Genomic DNA, 9,007 nt, shown 5'->3' with positions numbered 1-9,007 from the left:
GCGAAGGCGGGAGCCAGAGGGAGTTCGGGGAAGCGGATCGGCGGAGGTGACGTCGCGGGGGGCGGGGCGAGGCGGCGAGGGGCGGGGCGGGCGAGGGGGCGGGGCGAGGGCGAGGAGTGACCGAAGACAGGCGAGCCGGACGCAAGTGGGTGGGAATCTGCGCGAAGTGTTTGGCAGCAGCTCGAAGGTCGGCCCGGAAACCTTAGGTGTTGTTTGTTGTTGTTGTTGTTTTGTTTTGTTTCAAATTGCCAGTCAACACTACTTTACTTGAGCCAACTTCTGTTTTCTAGCCACGTAAACAAAAGTGTAAGTTTACTTTTAATTGCTTCGTATTAAATATAGGCAATGCCCGCATATTAGGAAAAAAATCAGAGCTGGAAGGTTAAGTACTGTCTCCCAGTTTCCCAATTTCCCTTTCCCGGGTAAACCATTGGTACCAGCTGTGTACTTGTGAATCCTTCCAGAGACAGTCCTTACACACACACATAATGCAACATATAAACATTAACAAAAGAAAAATTAATAATTCTCCGTGTCGCAAGGATTATTATTATGTTAGAGAGAAAGGAACCGAAGCACAGAGAAAGGTTGAGAACACGAGGTACCTGAAAAATCTAGATTTGGGACGCCATTCTTTCCTCTAGGGGTTCTCAAACTTTTCAGTCTCAAAGTTTACATTCGTAAGAATTATTGAGGATCCTGAAGAGCTTTTGTGTGTGTGGATTATATCTGTTTATAATTGCTATATTAGAAATTAAAACTGAGAATTTTTTAAATGTTCATTAGTTTATAAAATAATGTCATTACATGTTAACATGACATGTTTATTTAAAAAATTCTATTTTCTGAAACAAAAAGACATCACTGAGAAGCGTGGCATTGTTTTACTTTTTGGCAAACATTTTAATGTGTGTTCCATAGAAGTCAGCTGGAGCCTCACATCTGTTTCTGTACTCAAACTGTTGTGATGTATTATTTTGATTCAAGTCTGTGAAGGAAACCCAGACTCCTACAAGTATGTACTTAAAAAGAGGAAACTTCACAGAACCTTGGAAGGGGTCTCAGGGACCCCCGAAATTCCAGACCACTCTTTGAGGACTGTTGCTCTAGGTAGCATTGTCTCTACCCGCAACATATCCAAGATGGAATTGAAAAGAGAATCATGACTACCACCAAATATCCTACCATCATTCCCATTTTGCGAATAAGGAAATTGAAGCTACAAGATATTAAGTGTTTAGCCAGAGGAAAACAGCTACCACCTCACTACTGAGAGAGCCAAACGGTTGCTTAGTAAAGATGGAAACAAACAAACTTACATAGTGGAGCAAATACTGTGATTGGTGGTCAGGTTGGGCCAGAGCATGACATGGAACCAATTTTGTGGTGAGTGTCCAAGAATTCAGGAAGAAGAACCTTTGACAATCCCCAGGGTTGGAGGGGACTGAGCTCAACCTTGGAAGTTCTATGGCTTTGCCTATGTCAAGGAAGGAGGCACTTTCCAGGGGAAAGAAAAGGTGGGATACTCGTTTACATCTGTATAAAACGAAGTGTGTGATTACAGCGTGCATCCCTCCTTGATCTCGCTTTTGATGATAGATACTGGGATGTTCTGAGATGAACAGGGAGATCTTTCTGGCCAAAGGTTGGGTTGGAATATGGAATGAAATGAAGTAAATAAGGTTGACACCAGGGTTCAATTTTGAAATTGCAGAGACAGGGAAGTATCATCTGTTTTTTAATTCATCTTGACAGGCAGCCTGGAGTGCAGGAAGGAGCTCTTCCATTAACAACTGTGTGACCCCAGGCAAGGTAGTCACATTCTCTGGGCCTCATTCATATTAACACCTTTACCTCACTGAGTAGTCCTGTGAGCGAAGCATATAAGGTGTTTAACAAATAATTGTCTCCTAGGAAGGTCGTATTGAAATTAATGGAGGTTTATTATTTTCCTCTTGGGAGCTCCCGTGTCTTCCTTCCCCACATGGAAGGTATCATAGCCACCTGTCCTGATTTCAGAAACCCCACAAAACTGCTTTCGTGGGGCTTTTGAAATGAAACGTGTGTGTGTGCACGTGGTTGTGTGTGCGCATGAATGGCTAGATATTATCACCTCTAGAATACCCTAAAAAAACACACACACACACACAAACCCTCAACTAATTTTTTCACACCCTTTCGAAAAACTTGCTCTTTTTTGTGTGTAACAGCTTTATTGCGATATAATAGTTTACCATAAAATTCAGCCCTTTAAAGCTGATTCAGTGGTTTTTAGTATAGTCACAAAATCATTCACCTATCATCACCACTGTCTAACGTCGGAACATTTTTTCACCCCAAAAAGATATCCAGGATGCGTTAGCGGTCGCTCATATTTACCTCCAACCTCCTCAGCCCTAGGCAATCACTACGGTATCACTACTAGGTTTCCCTATTGGGACATTTCATATAAATGAAATCAGAGATCATGTAGCCTTTTGCAACTGGTTTCTTCCATTTAGCGTGTTTGAAAAAAAAATTTGTTGTCAATGTTTATTTGTTTTTGACAGAGAGAGAAAGAGAAGGAGCATGAGCGGGGGAGGGGCAGAGAGCGAGGGAGACACAGAATCCGAAGCAGGCTCCAGGCTCGGAGCCCTCAGCACAGAGCCCGACGTGGGGCTTGAACTCACAGACCGCGAGATGGTGACCTGAGCCGAAGTCGGACACTCAACCGACTGAGCCACCCAGGTGCCCCTTTAGCATGTTTTTAAAGTTCAACTTTGGGTAGCATATATCAGTACTTTGTTCCTTCTTTTTTTAGACTCTTTTTTTAAAAATGTTTATTTATTTTTGAGAGAGTGGCAAGAAGGGGAGAGGCAGAGAGAGGGGAACAGAGGATTTAAAGTGGGCTCTGCACTAACAGCAATGAGCCTGATGCGGGGATTGAACTTATGAACCCTGAGATCATGACCTGAGCCGAAGTTGGATGCTCAACCGACTGAGCCTTCCAGGTGCCCCAGTACTTTGTTCTTTTTAATGACTGATACTGTTCCGTTGCATGGATATACCTACCACATTTTGTTTATCCATTCATGAGTTGATGGAAATTTAGTTTGTTTCGATTTGGGGGCTGTTAGGATCACACTGCTATGAACATTTGTGTGCAAGTTTCGTGTGAGTATATGTTTTCAATTCTCTTGGGTGTACACCCAGGAATGGAATTGCGGGCTCATATTGTAACTCTAGACGTAACCATCTGGGGAACTGCCAGACTGTTTTCCAGAGTGGCTGTACCATTTCACATTCCCACCAACGATGTATGAAGGTTCCAATTTCTCCACATCTTTGCCAATACTTGTTATTATCTGTCTTCTTGATTATAGCCATCCCAGTGGGTGTGAAGAGGTATCTTATTATGGTTTTGATTTGCATTTCCCTGGTGACTAATGACGTTGAGCATCTTTTCATGTTCCTATTGATGCTCCAAAGTATATCTTCTTTGGGGAAATATCTCTTCATATAATTTGGCCATTTTAAAATTGGGTCGTCTTTTTATTGAATTTTACATGTTCTTTATAAACATTCCCAAAAGTGCAACCTTATCAGACAGATGATTTGCAAATAATTTCTCTCATTTTGTGGGTTCTTTTCACTTTTTTTGATGGTTTCCTTGGAAGCACAAAAGTTGTTAATTTCAGTAAAGTCCTATTTATTGATTTTTTCCCCCTTTAGTTGCTTGTGCATTTGGTTTCCTAAGAAACCATTGCTTAGTCCAAGACCACAAAAATTCATGCTTGTATTTCTTTCTAAGAGTTTTATACTTTTAGCTCTTACTTCTGGGTCTTTGCTCCATTATAACTTAATTTTTATATATGGAGTGAGGTAGGGGTTCGACTGGCACCGTTTGTTGAAAAGGTTATTCTTTCCCTGTTGAATTGTCTTGACAAAAACCTGCTTCTTAAACTAGCATTCTGTGGGGAAACGTACTTCCGAATGAGGAACTTGAGGAAGTGGGACCATTGTAGGTTGGCAGAGTACTTTTAGAATCAACAGAGCAATGACTGTCACCACAACTCACGTCCAATGTCTCACTCTTTTAAGTAATTTATGTATACCACTGCTTCATGTATTCCTGACAACAACCCTATACAGTAGCCTCCATTATTATATCCGTTTTACAGATGGGGAACTGAGGCTCAAAGAAGTGGAATAACTTGCTGTATTAGTTATATATTGCTGCGTCACAAATTACTCCAAAACTTGTGCTTAAAATTATGCATATTTATTTTTTTAATGTTTATTTATTTTTGAGAGAGAGAGAGAGACCGAGCAGGGGAGGGGCAGAGAGAGAGGGAGATGCACAGTCCGAAGCAGGCTCCAGGCTCCCAGCTGTCAGCATAGAGTCTGACACGGGGCTCGAACCCACGAACTGCGAGATCATGACCTGAGCCAACGTTGGACGCTCAACTGACTAAGCCACCCAGGCACCCCAACAATGCATATTTATTATCTGTCAGTCTTTGAGGGTCAGGAACGTGAAAGCCACTCTCTCATGAGGTTGCAAATGAGGATGCTTGCCAGGTCTGTAAGTATCTGAAGGCTTGACCGGGGTCAGAGGATTTACTTCCAAGCTCATTCACATGGCCAGAGGCAAGAGGCCTCAGTTCCTCACCATGTGGACCTCTCCAGTGTTGCTTGTGTGTCCTCATGACATAGCAGTTGGCTTCTCCCTGAGTGATTGAACTGAGAGGGAATAGGGAATGAGTTACAGTGAATCTCATGACCTGACCTTGGAAATCACGTATCCTACCGTTACGTCTGCCACATTCTGTTCATTAGAATCAAGTCACTCAGTAAGGCCAGCATTCTCTGGGGAGGGAATTAGGCTCTACCTTTTGAAGGGTGACATATCCAAGGATTTGTAGACATATTTTAAAACCGTGACACTTGCCCAAGCTCACAAAGATTATAAGTGCTTTAACAAGAGAAACCCACTGTGCAAGCACTGCTAAATCCCTGCTCGCACCACACTTGTTAATGTCCCCTTGGCCAAAGCAAGTCACGTGGCCAAGCCCACAAGCAATGGGGAAGAGGACAAGAGCCTCTCAACTAGGAGTTAGAGTTCACTGGGGGCCAGCAATATAATAGTCTAGATAATGCACTGTCTTTTATCTCCCTGAAATGTTGGAGTCTTCTGGAATTGTCTTTTCCAACTTGCATTGTCTCTATTTCCTTGGGTTTACTTTCTCTGCCTGTTTTTAAGCCCCCCTTTTTCAGGTTAGAAACATTCCTCACATGTCTGATGATCTTTGGCTCTCCATTCATGAGGGACTAAAATACTTAAGGAAGCTCTGGGGTGGAGAGTGGAGCTTGTCTCAGAAGGAGATTCTTTGTATGGTAATCAGACCCAGACCTGCTGTCTCATAGGATGGGGGGGCGGGGGGGGGGGGGTGGGGGGGGGGGGGGGGGTGGATCCCCAAACGTCAGTATCTATAGATGTTTTCTCTTCTGCTGGTCAGTGTTCCCCAAAAAAGCAGCCTCCATATTCCTGCCAGGGGAATGGAAGTCCGGGCCTGGGTTCTGAAAAACAAGCTGGGGCCAGGCAGGGAGTAGGGACTCTCTCCATTCAGAATGCAGACTTTCACTTGCTTTCAGTACAGCGCCTTCCCTAGGCCACAAGGCCACGCCTGGAGTACGTCTCTGAAGACCCAGGTGTCCCCCAGACCTCCTGTATCTATCGTTCAACCTCTCTCAGAGGTAAACCTCCCATCATCTGTGGGTGTCACGGAGGGAAAGGTGCTTGGCTGGGCAGGATAGTGAAAGAGATTTGGGGGTCCCAGCTGTTCCTTTTAAAGACTTTAAGCCAGTCCTTCTCTCTCCAACACCACCTTGCTCTCCAACTTCCAGAATGTTGTAACTATCACGGGTCCTCTGCCGTATCCTTTCCTGACTTCTTAGTCCTTATGGATTTATGCTTTAAAAAAAAAAAAAAATTCCTCTTCTCTCATTTAAGGGGGAATCTAATGGGAAAACATGTAAATAGCTAAACACATATGTTTACATGGTTTCATTTAAAGAACACAACAGGTTTTTATCTTTTTAAATGTTCATTTGTGAGAGAGAGAGCAAGCAGGGGAGGGGCTGAGAGAGAGAGCAAGCAGGGGAGGTGGGGGAACCGAGGACAACATATGTTTTTAAACAGCCTATCAGTTAGGAGTCAGTTGTAGTAACAGAAGAGGTTTATTCAGAATAGTAGGTGCTTAAAACAAACTTCATGCACTAGAAGAATGGTTTCCAGGCTAGGCCTCCAGGGATGACCCTCAGAACCCTGCAGAACTGACCCTCCAGGAGAGCTGCTACCCGGACCAGAGTCAGGAAACTGGGGAGTAAGCAGCTGCCGTCCCAGCTGCCAGCCCCACCTTAGCCACGATGAGGGATCCGAGAGCTGCCGTCAGACCGTTGTCCTCAAAGCCACACAGAGCTCACTAGATCCATCCAGAAAATGGATGCCTGGAGCAACAAAGCCGCTCCCCCCTCTACTTAACTCCGTTCTGAATTCAAGTCTTGTGTGAAGGCGTCTGACTGGTGGAACCCCAACCCCTGACACGCATCTGGGGGGGCTTGCCATCTTTTAGCTTTCCAGCCCCTGCAGTGCAAGAAGGCACAGCGGAAAGAAGTTAGAACAGGTGTTGAGTGTACCAATCTACCTATCCACCACAAAGGGTAAGAAAATGTGGATATCTGTTTTGTAACTGGACACTAGGATTCATTCCCTTGTTCTTCTCACCTTACCTAGCTTCCTTCCTGCTAGCCTTGAGTTAAGGATTAAACTCCAGGGGCGCCTGGGTGGCCCAGTCAGCTAAACAATAGGCTCTTGATTTCAGCTCAGGTCATGATTTGATGGTTCGTGGGATCAGGCTCCGCTTTGGACTCTGCTTTGATAGCACAGAGCCTGCTTGGGATTCTCTCTCTCCCTGTCTCTGCCCTTCCCTCACTCGCGTGCATGCTTGCACACACACACTCTCTCTCTCTCTCAAAATAAATAAATAAACTTAAAAAAAAGGGGGGGGGGATTAAACTCCAGAAGCGTCCTCTCTTGCCTTTGGTCGGAGGTTAGCAAACTTGGAGAGTAAATACTTTAGGATTTGCAGGCTAGATGGGCTCTGTCACAAGTATTTGACTTTATTGCTATGGTGAGAGGGAAGCCCTAGACAACATGTGCACAAATGAGTGTAGATCCAGTAAGACTTTCTTCACAGAAGCAGGCAGCCAGCTGGATTTGGCCTGCGGGCCATAGTTTGCAGACCCCCGTGTTTGCTGTTACTGTCTGTTGACTCAACAAATCCTTACTGAGCATCTACTATGTGTCAGGTGCTTTCTGGAGGAGGGGATATAGCAGTAAACAAGGCAGAGACGCCCCATGTCCCACAGAGTGAACATCCTACCTGGAGTGATGGTCTCCTCCCCCACCCCTTCCCTGCCTAACACACACTTTTATTTAACACTCCATTTAAATGTTTTTATTTTACTGTTTATTTGTTTTTGACGGGAGGGCAGGGAGGGGCAGAGAGAGGGGGAGGCACGGAATCCAAAGCAGGCTCCAGGCTCTGTGCTGCCAGCACAGACAGAGCCCAACACAGGGCTCAAACTCACGAATCCTGAGATCAAGACCTGAGCCGAAGTCGGATGCTCAACTGCCCGAGCCCCTTCAATACTCCATTTAGGCTGACCTTCCTGGACTTTCCTCTCCCCAGCCAGGGTTGGCACCCTGCCTCTGAGCTCTGGCAGGTCCCTGTGCACACTGAGGTCACTTGTACTGACCTTGTGCAGGAGCATTGTCTGCTTCTGTATCTGTTCCCCTGCAGAACTGCTAACTCTACGAGGATGAGAACGTCCTTGCCTCAAATCCCGCGGGGCCTGGCTCAGAAGCAGCCTGTGGTCCGTATGTGCTGAACTGACTTGAAAAACCTTTTGTGGAAGCCGAGAGATAAAACAGCAGACATAGTTGTGGGCACATTGGTCTGGCGTGGCCCTATTCAGATGAGAACTTTTGTTTCTCAGTTGAGCGATGGTGTAATTGACATGCTCCCTTCTCAAGTATGCTTGCTTATGAGTTTGGTCAAATGTTTCCATTCTTGTGAACACCACCACAATCAAATGTAGAATATTTCATCATACCCAGAAGTACCCCTGAACCTTTTTGCAATCAACCATGCCCCTGTCAAAGCCCAAACCCCAGGCAATCACTGATCTGCTTCCTATGGCTGCTGATTAACTGTGTTCTCAAACTTTATATACGTGGAATCATACCGTATGTATTATTTAATGTCTCGCTTCTTCATGCAGCACAATGTTTTGCGTGTATGAGTAGTCCGTTCCTTTTTATGGCAGAGTAATAGTCCAATTATGGACATACCACAGTCTGTTTGTCAGATGAGAATTTAAAGATATCTCTGCCTCTTTCCCCCAGAGCCTACCGTGGGGGACTAGGAGAGTCTCATGTGGCCTCAAATGTACTAGTTGGGTATTATCTCTGAATGAGGTTATCTAGATAGTTGGGATTGGAAAGCTGCAGTGCAGTTGTGACACCCCCCCCCCCGCCCCGCTGGCCAGACACAGGACCCCTACCTAGGTCCATACCTGAGTTACTGCCATTGAGCATGCAAATTATTGATGAAACATGCAAAATATACCACATTTCGGTAGCTCTTTCTTGGAATGTTTAACATTTGATAATATAATTGAAGTTGCAAAAAAAAAAAAAAAAAATGGAAATGGCCTGGGTGTCTCTGACCCAGGGATACCCTCCCTGTAGTCTATTATTGTGGTTAGCCACCGTGGCTTTCCAAAACTCATTCCTTCTCCCTACATTTATCTGGTGCCTCTGTTCCCTCTAGTTCTGTCTTTCCCAAGGGTGGAGGGAGGCTGGCCCCACCTCCTGTAATGAGGCCATCCACACAAGATCTGTATCACCATAAGGATAATCACCCCTTATCTTTGGATAACACTTTTCCGCTTTACAAAGCAC

The sequence above is a fragment of the Panthera uncia genome, chromosome D2 (assembly GCF_023721935.1).
Source record: "Panthera uncia isolate 11264 chromosome D2, Puncia_PCG_1.0, whole genome shotgun sequence".
NCBI classification, from domain to species: domain Eukaryota; kingdom Metazoa; phylum Chordata; class Mammalia; order Carnivora; family Felidae; genus Panthera; species Panthera uncia.
This window is presented reverse-complemented; position numbering follows the sequence as displayed.